Source organism: Pinus tabuliformis, chromosome J (assembly GCF_031772625.1).
Source record: "Pinus tabuliformis cultivar Carrire ecotype Pingquan chromosome J, CPIR1, whole genome shotgun sequence".
Classification (NCBI taxonomy): Eukaryota; Viridiplantae; Streptophyta; class Pinopsida; order Pinales; family Pinaceae; genus Pinus; species Pinus tabuliformis.
In genome coordinates, this window is record NC_142295.1 from 794084263 (window position 1) to 794100568 (window position 16306).

The window sequence follows — 16306 nt, forward strand, 5'->3', positions numbered from 1 at the left end:
TTTCTTCAGCTATATATTTTGCTCAATGATAAGCTTGAGCATGCCCTCCTTTTGTTGTTCATTCTCTGCTATATCATTTGTTAGAGGATCCTCTGTAGAAGGTAGCTTTAGCTGTTTCTTCAATGTAGCAATGTTTGCATCTTTATTTTTGAGAAGTAACTCTGCAACTTTTACATCTTTGGGATCATATCCCACTTTAATTACAAAGTCCTCCAATGCTTTTATTATGTTATCTTTAGCTAAGGAAGAAATATTTTCTAACTTAAGATGAGATTGAACATTGGATAGGGTAGTCCTAAGTTTAGAAAGAGACATAATTGTAATAGTCATAGTGGAAAATGACATCCCATCAGTCTGTCTATGCATATCCATCTGGTCAATTGGATGAATTTGGATAGTATCAAATGAAAAGACAGTATTTTTATAATCCTCAGTAGATGAAGTCTCTTCTCTTACTCTTTTCCTTTGCTTGTTCTGAGGAACTGTAGTCTGTTCAGTGGGGGTGGATACAACCTATTCATCTACCTCTTGAAGTGTCCCATCAACCCATTGCTCTTGATTCATGAATTTTTCTATTTCTGGTCTTGGAATATGATTGTAAGGTGTCATTTTTAAATCAACTCTCCAAGTAGAAATAATGCCAAAAGGATCATAGGACTAGGTGAATCTGGGTTGGAAATTTATCTTCTTTAACAATATATTTGCCTCAACACCAACTGATCTGGTGTTTCAAATGAATGATCCAATCTATGCTTTAATCTTGAATTGAGATTTCCTTTTGCCTGACACGAAGTCCAGGTCATCCATGTTAATCATCTACCTAATATATTCTAGAGAAAAGATTCTCATAGGAACATATTTTGGCAGCTTATATGGTGCAAGCTCACAACCATATACCCTTATCTCTGTGTAATTCTGGGATAAATACCAGTTACCAGTTTTACTCTTCTCACTTAAGTGTAAAATCCTTTTAATTTCATCTTCAATCCTTGGCTATGTCTTACTGTTGAGGAGTTGTGCCACTTGATGTATGAATGTATCTACAAATTCTGAAAATGAGGAGGTGGTAGAAGTTGTCCTGACTATTTCTGTCTAGTGAATCACTTATTGATTCACTCCTTGTTCATCTTTCTTGGAGATTGATAGGCAAAAGATCACCCCGCTGAAAAAGAAACAAGTGGACAATTACAGAGCTATAACTGAACACTCCCTCTATAGTAAAATTCATGAATTGTTCATGTATATTATTAGCCAAGAATTGGCTATAATTATACATGAATGCTGGTTGCTGATCTTTGTTAAAGATGGAAAGGAAACCAAGGATAGTCTCATCAACAAACTAGTCATCTGGATATCCTAATAAGTAGGAAAGGAGAGAAATACAATGTCTAGAGGCTTCAGGAAACATGTAAGATGATTAGGGAGGATTTCTTTTTGGTAATTCTACATCCTCAGGTAAAAAGTTTTAAAAAATTTTGAGCTCTCTATGGAAAGGTTAACTTATGGTATATATCCATAAGTGTTGCTGGTGAAAAATGGTTGAGAGAGTCTAATTGAGGGATTAGGAGCATCTGATTTATGGTTTCAGCAGAGATGGTAATCAAAATGTCTACATTATGAGCCACCACTTCTCTTTTTACAAGGTCATATTTGGCTTGACACCAAGTAATGAGGTTAGGGAACTCATTTTTTTTTGGAAACTAAAGAAAGGTAATAGAGATTCCCAAAATCTGATTGGGTCTTGCTTGTCTAGGTAATTTTGTTTGAGCCATAAGTACAGTTCATAGTAATTGAACTCACTCTTGGATTCTTCAATTTTAAACAATGAGTCTACAAGAGGAACATGGTCAAGGTCGAGCTAGGTTGGAGTAGCAGTGCTTTCCTCTGCACTCTGCTTTTTAGCTTTCCCTTTTGGGGCCATGCTGGTAGACAGGAGGAAGAGCGATTCTGATAACAGATCGATGGAATAGGAAAAGGTCCTGAAGAAACTGTTTACTTGCAAATAACAAAAAAGAGTCAGTGGAAAGTGACAAAGAGGTAAGTATGGGTTTATTTATAACATGCTGGGAAGGGCTAATGGTTTTATTCATGACCGTAGCAGTTTTAATGCACAGGAGTGGAGCTAAAACGAGTGAATATAAATGGGTATAACGGCAGGGCAACGAGCTCGTGAGATGGCAATGGATAGCATGAGTGGGAAACGGGTATGTGACGCAGTGGCACGAGATTGGTTGGGGGATAACAGTTGAGGCACGGGATGAAATACTGTTGGTGAAATGAAACCACGAGTGGTTTGCGGAGGGTGGGGTAGCGAGTGGTTTACCGTTTTGAGCAAGGGGGGAGGGTGTGGTGCAACAAGGTGGTGACACGTAGGGTTGGGGCGTCCGCCATTGAAACCACTTTGCTGACTGCCCCCCACCCCTATTGCGTTAATGAGAAACAATCGAGGGGGGTGTGAAGCCTCTCCCTGTCTGTGATCCGGGCAAGGAGTAGATTGGTTGTTGAATGATGCACTCTATTTATTTAAAGCTCACAAGACATTTTATCCGTTAGCGACTTTGGCCCAAACGATATATATGCGCTATATAACATAAATTTTAATGTCAAAGGTTTATAACAAAAAGTTAATCCCAATCAAGGAAATTAATCATTAATTAACAAAATTTAACATTTTTCTAATGTGGCACATTTAAACAAGCAACCCTTTCATTTATTATTTTTATTTGAAATTGAAGCCTTTATTTTCTTTTTGCTTCCCTAACATTTTTATTTCCTTTTGCCTTTTTTCTTTAGGGAAACTAACTCCTAACATTTTATTGATATGGATGCATATAAAATATAAAATTGTCCTAACATTTTTTTATTTTCATTCTTTTCCATCCATATCCTAACTTAACATTTTGAATTTATTTTTTACTAATATACTAACTTATCAAATCCAAATAATGTTACAACATCGACTCCAGTTGGAGACTGCTTCCCCCTCTGGGATGCAGAGAACAAACAGATCCAAGTTCCTTCTCCTCGGGTTATGGAGTCTTTGCTGAAATAACTACACACTTACAGTTTTCTCAAATAAAATGAACTCTCTGGATATTTATAGATGATGAATGGATGGATGAAAATCTAATACTAGATATAATATTTCAAGTATTTCCCATTGACTGGAAATGAGGAATACTCTCCTTCCAAATTTTGTAGGATGAATGTATTATTCCCTTTGACTTATGCAATGCTAAATGGACCAAACTAGAGGTTGTCAAATTTTGCATGCTTGCCTTTATCCTCCCTCCTTGTATCCCATCTAAGCACCAGGTCTCTTTTCTCAAAATTTCTTTCTCTGGCCTTTCTGTCAAACAATTCCTTCACCTTATTTTGATATTTCCTTAGCTTGTACTAAATTTCATGCTTGTCCTCATTTAACTCAATGATTTGATTAATCCTTCTTGAGAAATCATCTTTTTCTTCATAAAATTCGTGAAGGAAACTCATAATTGGTAAAGCCAAATGAGTAGGAAAAATTGCTTCCTTACCATAAACTAATTGGAAATGAGACTTGCTTGTGGATCTCTTAGGAGAAACTCTGTTTGCCCAAATTGCATGGATGAGGTGACTATCCCAACTATTTTTATGGTCTTCAAGAGTCTTCTTAATGACCTTAACTAATCTTTTGTTGGAGGACTCTTCTAGCACATTAACCTGCAGATAGTATGGTGTAGAATGATGTAACATAATTGAATACTTTTGACATAACTCCATCATTTTAACACTGCTAAAAGTTGCTTCATTGTCTGTGACAATTTGTTGAGGACACCCAAATCTTGACAAAATATTTTCCTCAAGGAATTTAATTATAACAGTATCAGTTGCATTTTTAACAAGTATTGCCTCTACCCATTTGGTAAAATATTCTATAGTAATTAGAATCCATATATGTTGATTACTTGATTATGGATGAATCTCTGCTATGAATTCCAACCCCCATTGTAGAAAAGGTGCCTGAACCAATACTTGAACAAGAGGGAGTGCTGACAGCTTCTGTTTCCATGCAAATATTTAACATTGTGTGCAAGTTCTAATTCTTGCTCCAACTTTTTTAAACATTGTGGGCCTGTAAAAACCTACCTTAAAATTTTGTAAGCTGTTGCTCTCCAGGCATACTGTCCACCACAAAACCTTGCATGGGATTGATCTATAATTCCCTCTGTTTCATTTTCAGTCAAACAAAGAAGAAGGAAATTGAGAGTATCCTTTGAGTATAGATTACCATTGATAATATAGTATTTCATTGCTTTAAGCTTCATGGCTTTACACTTATTCAAGTCAAGTTCAGCTGGACATTGAAAATCTCTAAGAAACTGCACAATATTGGAATACCAATCAAAGAGTAGATATTTCTAATCTATTTGAATGAGAATGGTTTGTTCTAAAGAAGGAGGTTCTTGTGGATTCTCCCCTTCTGCATTTAAGGAAGGTTCTTGTGGATTCTCCCTTTGTGCAATTCGAGAAGGTTCTTTTGGATTCTTCTCGGATGACAATTCAAAAATGAAATTTATCCCCAATACTTTGCAATTGGATTCAACTATAAATTTGGCCAAACCTTGACCCTTCTCCAGCTTTGTGGTCTTGATCTCAATATCAGATTCAAGAATTTTGGCAATCCATCTTCCCCTTCTTCCATCAGTATTAGGTTGGGTCAAAACAGTTTTGACAACATGATTAGGGACATAGGATGTAATGTGTGAATGCAAGACATAAGTTCTAAAAGCTTTGAGGGCTTGGATTAAGGCATAAGCTTGTTTCTGAATAATGTCATACCTAAGCTCAACATCCCTCATGACTTTAGAAAAGAAGGCTATGGACAGAGCATCACCATTTATATTATTCTGTAAAAGTACAGTTGCTAAGGTTGTCCTTGATGCAAAAGAAAATATGCTAAAAGGAGAGGAGTAATCAAGACTGGTTAATGTAGGGGCCTTAGATATAGCCTTTTTCATCTGATCAAAAGCATATCTAGCAGAAAGTTTCCATTTCACTTCATTGTTCTTCTTTAACATATCAATTATATCTTTTACTATGTCTACATAATTAGGGATAACACTTCTGAGAAAATTAATTTTCCCAAGGAAGGTTTGTATCTCCTTCTTGTTTCTAGGTAGAGATAGAGTTTGAATAGCTAGAACACTCTTTGGATCAATGATAACTCCCTCCTTTGAGATAATATGCCCTAATAATTTCCCTTCCTTTATAGCAAATAGAAACTTCTTTGGATTTATGGATATGCCATCTTTTCTGCACCTGTCAAAAACCTTACTCAATTGTTTTAAATGATTTTCATCATAATTAGAGAACACAGTTAAATCATCTAGATAAATGGCAGTAAATTTAGATGTCTTACCAACAAATGTTAGATCCATGTCTCTTTGGAAAGTGGCTCCAGCGTTTGTCAGTCCAAATGGCATCCTGTAATACATGAATGTACCCTAGGGAGTAGTAAAAGCAATTTTGTCTTGGTCAGCTTGACTTACCATAATCTGGTTGTAACCATAAAATCCATCTAGCATAGAAATCCTATTTGCACCTCAAAATTTATGAAGTAGATGATCCATTTTGGGCAATGGGTAGTTATCCTTTAAAGATGATTTGTTCAAATTTCGAAGTCTACACAAAGCCTAATTTCACCATTTTTCTTTCTGACATGATCTAGGTTAGCTACCCAGTCATAATACCTTAGAGGGACTATGATATGAGCATCAAGCAGTTTTTTAAGTTCTTTCTCAATAGTTGGAAGAAGTATTGGATTGATTCTTCTTAATTTTTGTTGGAAGGGTTTTGCTTCTAGTTTCAAAGAAATCTTATGTTCAATCAAAGATGTATCAAAAGTTTTTAATTCATTATAAGACCAGGCAAAAACATCTTCGTAATTTTTAAGAAGATTCAAGTATTTGTTTTTAACATCCAAAGGCAAAGATGATGATAATTTAACATTTCTAACTTCATCTAGAGTTCCAATACGACATTATTCAATTTCTTCTTCAAGTGAATTAGACAGGGGGTTTTTAGAGACATCATTATTATCAAATAGTTTTTCCAATGGAACTAATCCTTTGGGAATAAAATTATTAGATAATTGAATGATATCATGATCAAGAATTTTAGGACTGAATGAAGTTTCTAGGCTTTGTTGATTTGATTCTTGGACATCTTTTTTATCTTCTTCAATTTTCATATTTGAGAATTCATCAATGACTTGAAAAAAAAGATTTTAATTGTTGATCATCCTCAAAAATCTACCAGTGTTTAAGGTTATCAGTAATTGATGGTCTGTACTTGACTTGAATATGATATTCCAACAATACTAGCTCAGGGGTTTTGAAAGAGCTTGCTGAAACAACAACTAAATCAACATGGGTATTCTCATCCATGGGTATAATAGTTATGTTAAATCCTTGAAAGAAATTTTCAATGGTATCCCAAACTTCATTTCTATAATATTTGAGTCTTGGGTGCCTTGTTTGACACAAGTTCCTAACTTTCTTAACTATTAGCTCAGAATCAAAAAAGACACTCAACTTTTGAGACTTTAAACTCTTAGCTAGTTCAAGACCAAGAAGAAAAGCTTCATACTCAGCCACATTATTGGTGATTTCAAATTCAATTTTACATGACTGAGTAATATTTTATTTATTTGGTGAGATTAAAACAATGCCTACTCCTGCTCCTTCCTTTGAGCAAGAGCCATCAAAATAAAGTTTCCAGATGTCTGATTTTACAATTTTATGTTTGGAAACTGTGTTTTCGATAGTAAGTTGAGTGTTTTATGAATTTTGAAATGATAACTGAAAGAAACCAAAATCCTGATCTACTGCATAGATGGGGTGATTTTTTTCTTGATCAGTCCTACAAGCAATATGGAGGAATCTGACTTCCCTATATAACCTTAGATGTTCACCTCCATAGACTGGAATAGTAGCAAAAGACATGTCCATCTGAAGTGATCCTCCAAGTTTATCACAACATGATCTAGATAGAAGCATGCCAAACTTGGCAGGAATATCAGTGACAACTCTATCTAAAATTATACTCTTAATAGGTATTTGGGCTAGGGTGACAACTAGGTCTTTGATCAGTCCTAGGCATGGTACTTTCTTTGAATCAAACGTGTAGAGGTTATGATAGGAACAAGTAACTTCTAACTGAAGTTGGTCCATAACTACCTTTGGCATAAGGTTATGAGAAGCTCCAAAGTCCAACATGCAGTTATATAAGAGAAAATCATGGCCCCTTAAAGTTACATTAAAGGGTGGAACAATCTCATCAATCATATCAGAACTAGGGCCAAAAACTATTGAATGTTTTTCATCTTATAGATTGATAATATCTCCCTCAGCATCTCCACTAGAGGATTGTATCCATTTAGACACTTGATTTTTATAACCAGGGTTCTTGGAAAGTTCAGCTAAAGGGATAGGAATTTTGAATCTTTCCAATTCTTTCTCAATATTAAAAGTTGTCAAAATGGTTTTATCAAATGATTCAAAAGTTTTAGTAGATGACTCTGCAGTTTGAGGTGTTGGAGTTTGTGTTTGAATATATTTTATTGCAGGTTCAATTAGAGTTGTAGATTTAGGAGGTCTACCTGGGCTCGATCTAGGTATTAGATCATACCTCTTATTTAATTCTGCAATCAAAAATTGAGAGAATGCTTGATATTTGGAAAGTTGAGCATCTCCTTTCTCTTGTTAAAAAGACCGAGAGGAAGATGTAGGTACTATTTCCATTTTTACTGCTGAAGAATCAAGATTATTGATATCTTCAGTAATTAAAGGACCTATGTCCTGAGGTTGTTGATTATCAATCAACAATGGTGGTTGGATTTTTTTATCAGAACCTGCTCTCTAAAGGATCTACATTTGAAGAGCTCTTCGAAATTAAGTTTGAGCTTGTGGCCTAACAACAGTTTGTTGAGTGGTTCTAAGTTGTGTTTTGATTTTAGAAATCCTATTGGAAAGGTTTCTAAGTAAAGATGTAATTTCATCAATTTTATGATCTTCAAGTTTGGATGTGGAGGAAGATGAGTCATCAATCATAGCTTTTGATTTTCTTTCTTATTTTTCTTATTTAGCTTTAAGTTTGCTAGAAGTAGACCTGTTAGCTTCAACCTCTATGGCATTTGTCTGCATATCTTCTAATGTATTGGACACTCTTTTTCTTAACATAACTGCAAGGTTATCCTCAAATGCTTTGGAAAATCTAACCTACCAATGGCTTACAATCAATAGGCATTTTATGATAGAGTTTATTAAATATTTTGATAAATTCGGCCACTGGTTCGGAAGGATTTCTCTTCAATTCTTCAAATTCAGTGAGAAAGTAGACAGGATCCTTCTTTACACCCCATTGATTCTTAAAGATAGTTATGAGCTCATTCCATGTTCTAATAGAGTCAGGTCTAAGTTGCCTAAACTATATCCTAAGATTTCCTTCTAAGGATTGCACAAATAATCTCATATAAACATTTTCATGTTCTATGTTCATATTATCAGCAAAATCTAGGAAAGCAGCTACATGATCTTCTACGGAACGACCAATTTCACCATTGACTCTTGGCAAATGCTTTAGATATCCATCAGGAAAATTTGCACATACCATTAGAAGATTTTGGAATTGGCCTTCATTGAGAAGGGAGACATTGTATCCATTCCAAGAACGAAGATCTTTGTCATGACAAAAAAAAAGATCAGAAGTTAATTTCCATAGAGAATCCATAGAATTAAGAACAAAACAACAAGAGTTTCATCCAAGTATTTCTTATTCATCATTTGCAAAATTCATTACCAAAATTTATTGGGAAGTGAAAATAAAATGATTAAACCATGATTCCAATTTGAGTGAATCTAATTTATCTCCTAATGAAAATCTCCACTACTTGGCATACATAAAGGTATAGCAACTACTTTGGAAAAGGAAAAATGTATAACATCCATGAAATAATTATGGGTATGTTAGATTTTAGAGGTACTAGCAAACATTTTAATCTATTGAACATAAAGTATGATAGAAAAGATTTTAAGTTAGGCATGCCAAAATCCAACACTACTTTATAAAATGTGTAGCTACATAATCATATGCAGTTTCACTTATTGTTATTGATGAGTTAATCTAAAAACTAAACACTGCTACCTTAAGTTAAGATAACGACCTATATTTCCGTTGAATTACCTTATAATTAAGAACAAAACGACAAGATTTTCATACAAGTATTTCTTATTCATCATTTGCAAAATTCATTACCAAAAATTTTTGGAAAGTGAAAACAAAAGAGTTAAACCATAATTCAAATTTGAGTGAATCTAATTTATCTCCTAATGAAAATCTCCACTACATGGCATACATAAAGGCATGACACACTACTTCGGAAAAGAAAAAATGTATAACATCCATGAAATAATGATGGGTATGTTAGATTTTAGAGGTACTAGCAAACATTCCAATCTATTGAACATAAATATGATAAAAAATATCTTAGGTTAGGCATGTCAAAATCCAACACTACTTTATATAATGTGTAGTTACATAATTATATATAGTTTGGCTTATTGTTATTGATGAAAGCTCTAAATCAACAATATTTGTTTTCTTGTACGTCCATCAACAAGTCTAGGTCACAATGGTCTTGTGGCTAACCTTTAATTGCAATATCCACATGTCACAATGGACCTGTTCATGACATTTCAAATCATGTCCATCTCATTGCAAAGCTAACCGCTCCATCCCTTTAGTTGTCTTACACAATTTGATATTTTTATCAATACATTGTAATTGCAATATTTTTGAAACCTCCCCACCCCTAACTTGATATACAAGGCTTTAAGAATTGAGAGATGATTACAATTTAGATGTGATATACTTCATGTATTTGTCACATTGAATTTTTTGCAATATTATTATAAACTAATAAAAATAATTACAATTTAGAGGTGATATATTTCATATATATGTCACATTGAAAATTCTGCAATGCAATTTTAAGATATAAAAATAAAAATTCATAAAAGACCTGCAATGTTCATATTTTCAGGTCCATATAAAATAAAACATATAATTACACCTAAATATCATACTTGTACATATTTCATATAGTCGTTGTCCAATCTATCTTCAAATATTTTGCCTATTCAAAACATAAATTTATTTATCCAATCTAATACCACTGTTTTCAATACCATCTTCAAATATCCACATGTTTATACTAAACCTTATATCTATTTGTTAGATTTTCACAATATTCACTGTACATATTCAAAAACTTTGGGGAGTTATGCACCTTACTTGTTTTCATGTTGTTTTTTCATGTTGCCATGTTAAAATAGCTATTTTATAAGGATAAATTTAAAAATAAAAATAATGATGATGATTTATAAATATTTGATATTTAATTTATGGATTTATAATAAATATCGTGTCTTAATAATAAAATAAAATATATTGGCGCATTACACCATTATGTATGAAAATTAAAAGAAAATTAAGCAATTCACTTTTCACAATTGTTTTTAAAACATTTTTTTGTGGAGAAATGTTCAATGCAACTTGTAGCTGTTTTCGTAAGTTATTAAAACAGTAATTAGAGAATCTGATAGTTGAATTAATTTAATTGCCGATATGTAATGCCAGAACTTCATTCATATTATAATTTATGCCAGTGAAGTGTATATATTGTAGATTCATTAAAGAAAAATATAGGACAAGCTGAACTTTTAGTTATTTGATTCAATGTGAAATTGTAATTCAGAACCCTAAGCACCAAAATAACAATAGAGTTTTGAAAGTTAAACTATTTTCAGAAAACCTGTATCTAAACACTTAGATTTATATCCACACTTGTATTTATATCCACAGACAAGCATTGCCCTTTCTAAAAAATTATCAAAAGCTTTGAAGTAATGGAGGTTGCTGATCAACATTTTTTCTTGTATCTCGAATATCCCCAATGCCTTGAACATTAATCCCATAAAAACTTCAATTTAAGAAGCTGAAGGGTGGAAAATTTTCCTTTTGATTGGTGGCATTGAAAAATGCCGTTGGAAGATTATGGGGCAGACATCAATGAAAAATGTCGTTGGAAGATTATGGGGCAAACATCTATATATATTGATTATCAATGCCCAAAGGGAAGAGGGAGGAGCTACAATGAGGCAATTGTCAGTAAATAATGCAATACAATAAAATGTAATTACAAGACAATTCATGCGATAAAAGATAATAAAGATGAAGCACATATAGTATCAACCAGAGACACTTGCTAATTTAGTTGTGCTGGAAAGTTGTAGTGCAACTAGCTAAGTACAGAACCAATAACAAAAGAGTGCACCTTAGGATCTTGACATTAAAAATATGCAATTGAGGAACCATGCTGCTCTTCTCTGTATGATTCTTCTTCTGAGAGTTGAACCCATCCTCGAACATCTTAGAATGTTAGCAAGATCCCATGTTCCTTAAAGGCACCTTGAACGATCTTCTGTAACATGTGTAGTAAAGAGAAGCAATTCATAGTGTTAGACAAATGTTATGGAAGTGCTAAGTGTAGCAATGCATAACAAATTAAACAGTATCCTGCAAACTCAAAATGTCTCTCATTTAATAAATTCTGCTACATTAGATTGAAATACTTGACAATGTGTCATTTAGCCTTCTAAGCTAGAGGAAAACCTAGAATTTTATCTTAATTATTCCCACTGATTCTTCACAGACCTCATTTGCAGATTACATCTCATTGATCCAATTTTAATTGTTGACTAAATGGATGAAAATTTGTTTGCTAGACATCTGGTAAATGGTAATATTGAGTATCAATCAGCCATATATAATAAATTATAAATCATCTGCAAATTCTGAATAAATCTGACAAACTGAATGCTGCCAGTATACCTGTCAGTATTTCCTTTAAATTACCTTGGAAGGTAAGTTAAGAACAGGCAAAGACAGAGTTTCTCTGATTATTTCTCTTATTCATCATTAACTGACTTCATTACCAAAATTTACTGGGAAAGTGAAAATAAAAAAATGAAACCATGATTGAAATTTCAACTTAATTTGATTTATGTGGTAGTGGTAACCTGTATTATCCGGTAAGCAAGGTATTGCAAAACACATTTGGAAAAAAAAATAAAAAAATAAAAAAAAATGAGAACATCCATGAAATAGTAGAGATGGGTATGTTTAAATCAGAGGTAACTGCAAACATTCTAATTAGCTGGACGTAGAGTATCAAAAAATTTGTGTTATGCATGCGAAAATATGGCAAGAATCCAGCGGGAACCCAGATGGAGGAGTCGCAACGACTCCAAAAACCATCAAAGTTTCATAGAAAAATACAGGCACAGGATGGCTATCGGACAAAACAAAAATGCCAGAACTTGAACCGATTTCAAATGCAAAGGAATACAGCATAAGAATGATTGGTCTCTCCAACAGCCCAATAATAGATGCCAGTAATCATAGGCAAGATATAATGACCAGATAGGACCATTGAGGGTGAACAATTTCAACAAACATTCAAGCTGTGTTTGGCGACATAGGGCAATCATGATTGATCAGGAAGATAGTTCCATGAGAGCAGAGGAATACAGAATGTAATGGCTCGTCAGTCAAACAGCCCAATAACAGATACCAGTAACTGGAGGAAAGAGATGATTACTGGATACAAGAAGCAGAAACAATTTCCACAAAAATTCAAGATTTGTTTGGAGACACAGGACAAGGATTATTGATGAGGCCAACAGTTCCATGAGAACAAAGGTTTAAAATCCATGGACATGACCTCGCAACAAGTATACAAAACAAGATGTTCATATTGCCTGTCCTGGCAGGACATGAGAAGCTCTCAATTTAGTGTCTGCTTATTTAAGAATTTAGTCAGTTCAGTGCAGTCAATATTTTTTAATGTTAGAATTGTAGCGACATGAGTCGGAGTAGCACTTACGTATGCGATTAGTTACTATGATTAATATCAATATCTTATCAGAATGCACATGTGACAAGAATTGCATGATGGGATAGTGTACCATATTACAGAAATAAAATATAAAGGAGATAAAAATATAGATATAAGTACCTTACAAGTAATGAACAAGATAAATAATTAAGCATTACCTGCAACATTGAGCATCCCCTCACAGATAAAGTATCATTTTTGGAACCGTCTTTGAAGCTGCAAAGACTTGCCAAAACCACTTTAAAGCTTATCACGCAGCTGAAGACATGGATCATTGTCTCAGAAAGCTGTTGCAACATTGTTCCATCAGGGTCCACAATAGATAAAATACACAATTCATGCTATGAGTACAGAACTATGGAGTGCCTGCAAAAAGAGCTTTGCAAGCAGAAAATAAAACATCTAATTACTACCTTGAGTTGAACATCCATTATGATTCCATGAATCTGGACAAATACTTATCGGATGTGAGCATGAAACTGGAACGTACTACATGAAAATCCAACAGAACTATAGAGTTCCTGGAAAAGAGCTTTGTAAACAGAAAAAAGAACATCTAATTACTACCTTCAGTTGAACATCCATCCTGATTCCATGAATTTGGACAGATACTTCTTAGCCGATGTGAGTATGAAACATGTTGAAAGCCCCTTTTGCATCTTTAGTCTTAGTCTTCTTTGAGGCATCGAGAGCCCCAAAAACTTGCCAAAACCTGAGTGTTTCATTTGCTGCAGCTGATGCAACCGTGTACTCATCAGGACTCTGAAGAAGTAAATCAATGGTAAGGGTCGTTAGGACAAATTTAAAGGGAAAAAATGGATGCATGCACAAGTACTCATAAAAAGCATGAATTTTCATACCTGTGCCATATGAAGAACTCTATCAGTATGTCCTGTAAGTTCAGTAATTTTCACCATGGATGGGTATTTCCATAAGGTTAACTGGTTCTGATTTGGGCCATGCGAACTCAATAACTCACGCTCATGTCTATTCCACAGCAATGAACAGACTTGGGAATGGGTGTCGATGGTATTCAGGCAGGCACCTGTTTGAGTGTTCCAAAACTTTATAGAACCGTCTGAACTCCCTCCACCAGATGCCAAAACATTGTTCTGGAAGGGGCACCATGCCAAGGCCTTGACTGCCGCACAATGTTCATCTAATTGGTGGAAGTATTGAGAGGAAGGATTATGGGATGCCATGCTCTTGTCCCAAATGTAGAGTAGATTGTCATTTCCCCCACTTGTAAGTTGTTGGCCAGAAGGAGACCATTTCAAACCTCTTGGGTATGTCCTCTGTATGTTTGAACAATGTGGTCACGGATGCGAACATCATGATTGATTATAATCCCATCCAGCCCTCCTGTGGTGAGAATAGGACCATTCCAAGCAAGTGCACCAACACGTTCATGATGACCTTTCAAGGCTCTTAGCTGCAATTGTATCATGTCAAATTTAGCGATTGCCATTATATTAGAATGAGAAAACTTTTGAAGAGATAAACATGTTTTATTTATCCTTTTATTAGATTGCGAGTCCCATAACTGTACAACAGAATTATTCAACCCAACGGAATTTGCGTCCCATCGAGTGCCCAACTAAGGCTGGTAACGGGACCCTCTTCATCTGCATTCAGAAGCTCAGATACAGAGCTATCAGAAGCATGCCACAAGTATACAGTGTTGTTCAGGGCTATGGACAAAACATTGGTGGAACTCCAATCCAATAGATTCAAGTAATAATCATCCAAAAGGTCGGGCGCATCCAGCGTTCTATCTGCAGACTGCAATCAACATGGATAAGTTAAATTACTAGGTTAAATTACAATGGTCCTCACATAGGCATATCCAGTGTACTAATAACAAAAACCTCAAATACTATGTAGTTTCTCTGGTGTCCGAAGAGTATATCAATGGTTTAAAAAAGAAGAAATGTGATAATGGCTTTGTTTGCAAAGGGGTACTTCTTCTGTACTGAAATGATTTCTAACATCATTCTGTTATAAAAAAAAATTAAGAAATTGGAATGGGTATGGTAGCGATTTCAGCGTTACAAATGAAAAAGAAAAAAAAATCTGTGTAACACATTCCTCCATATGGGATAATGCTGCAATTGAAAATAGGATCAAGGGCTTTGATTCAATAACGAGTAAACATCAATGGTATTCAAGATTTGAGTATGGAATATCTAGTGAAAATGACTGTAAAAAATATGAAATCTTGGCCTACCTGAGGAATATATCTGCGTGCTCTTCACTTATTAGCATTGAATCTCTTCATCATCCTACGGAGGGTTCTTATTATCATTAAATCTCTTCATCATCCTACGGAGGGCTCTTCCTTTGTGAGGGCTCTTCCGCACTTTCGTTGGGTCCATATCATCACGGAAGTGCAGAGCTTCCTTCGATGGGCCATCACAAAGGAAGAGCCCTCCTGATGAAGAGATTCAATGCTAATAAGAGCCCCTCCGTAGGATGATGAAGAGATTCAATGCTAAAAAAAAGGCAGTAGTTCCAAATGAATTCCAAGACGTCTGGTTAACCTCAGCGAGCGAGCCAAGTATCAGAAGCCCATGGTATCCTCTTGGCGTTCTCCTTGCCCCAGAGCAAAACTATCTGCACAATCAGACAAACCAGGACAATTGATGCTAGCAGGAGGATGAGAGCAACTGTGAATTGATTGTAGCTAGTTTTAGGCCAGTGGTCATCTAGCCAAACTAGACGTGGCATCTTGCGTTTTCTTCTTCCCAGGATTTGCATTATTTGCGCTTCTTATTTGTTTAGGGTAATTATTGTTGGGAAAAACTGTTTTTTCCAATAACATTTCATCATGTCATTTGTGCCAGTGACATCAAGATACTCATCGTCTAAAAAAGCTGCAAGAAAAAAGGCTTCACAAGGCTGCCTAGAGGCAGGGTACTTACCTTTCACATGCCAAACATTAATATTTAATAATAATTTTCTAGGGTAATATTCCTCTGGAAAAAACTGACTTTTCTGCCCGATTTTTTTCTGCGGGATTTCTTCCTCAAATTTCACCATGTCAATGTATATTTTAATTAAAGAATTTTATTATTAATTTAGGTTTAATATTAAATTCATTGAAAATAATTTTTATATTAAAAAAATTGAATTAATTTGGTATGGGAGTAAAATATAAAATTGTTTTTTATCATAATTTTTTTAACACCTGAGAAATTGAATAAAAGTGTAAGTTTGACCCATTAAATTATTAATTTTTTGAAAACAATTTTTTTTTTTTTAAATAATTCATTTTGCCAATGACTATTCTTATTGTATATGAAAACTATA

The 16306-nt window shown here is 34.4% G+C and overlaps 1 pseudogene across 1 annotated transcript; it reads right to left on the reverse strand.

Moving 5' to 3' along the window:
- Nucleotides 1-11358: 11358 nt before the first annotated feature.
- Nucleotides 11359-16036, reverse strand: LOC149229111 (cell division cycle 20.2, cofactor of APC complex-like; annotated as a pseudogene). The gene is made up of 7 exons (XR_016248369.1): nucleotides 15919-16036; nucleotides 15595-15610; nucleotides 15225-15237; nucleotides 13858-14779; nucleotides 13565-13759; nucleotides 13156-13284; nucleotides 11359-11518 (listed from the first exon to the last, which is right to left on the reverse strand). The product of XR_016248369.1 is annotated as a cell division cycle 20.2, cofactor of APC complex-like (transcript).
- Nucleotides 16037-16306: the final 270 nt, after the last annotated feature.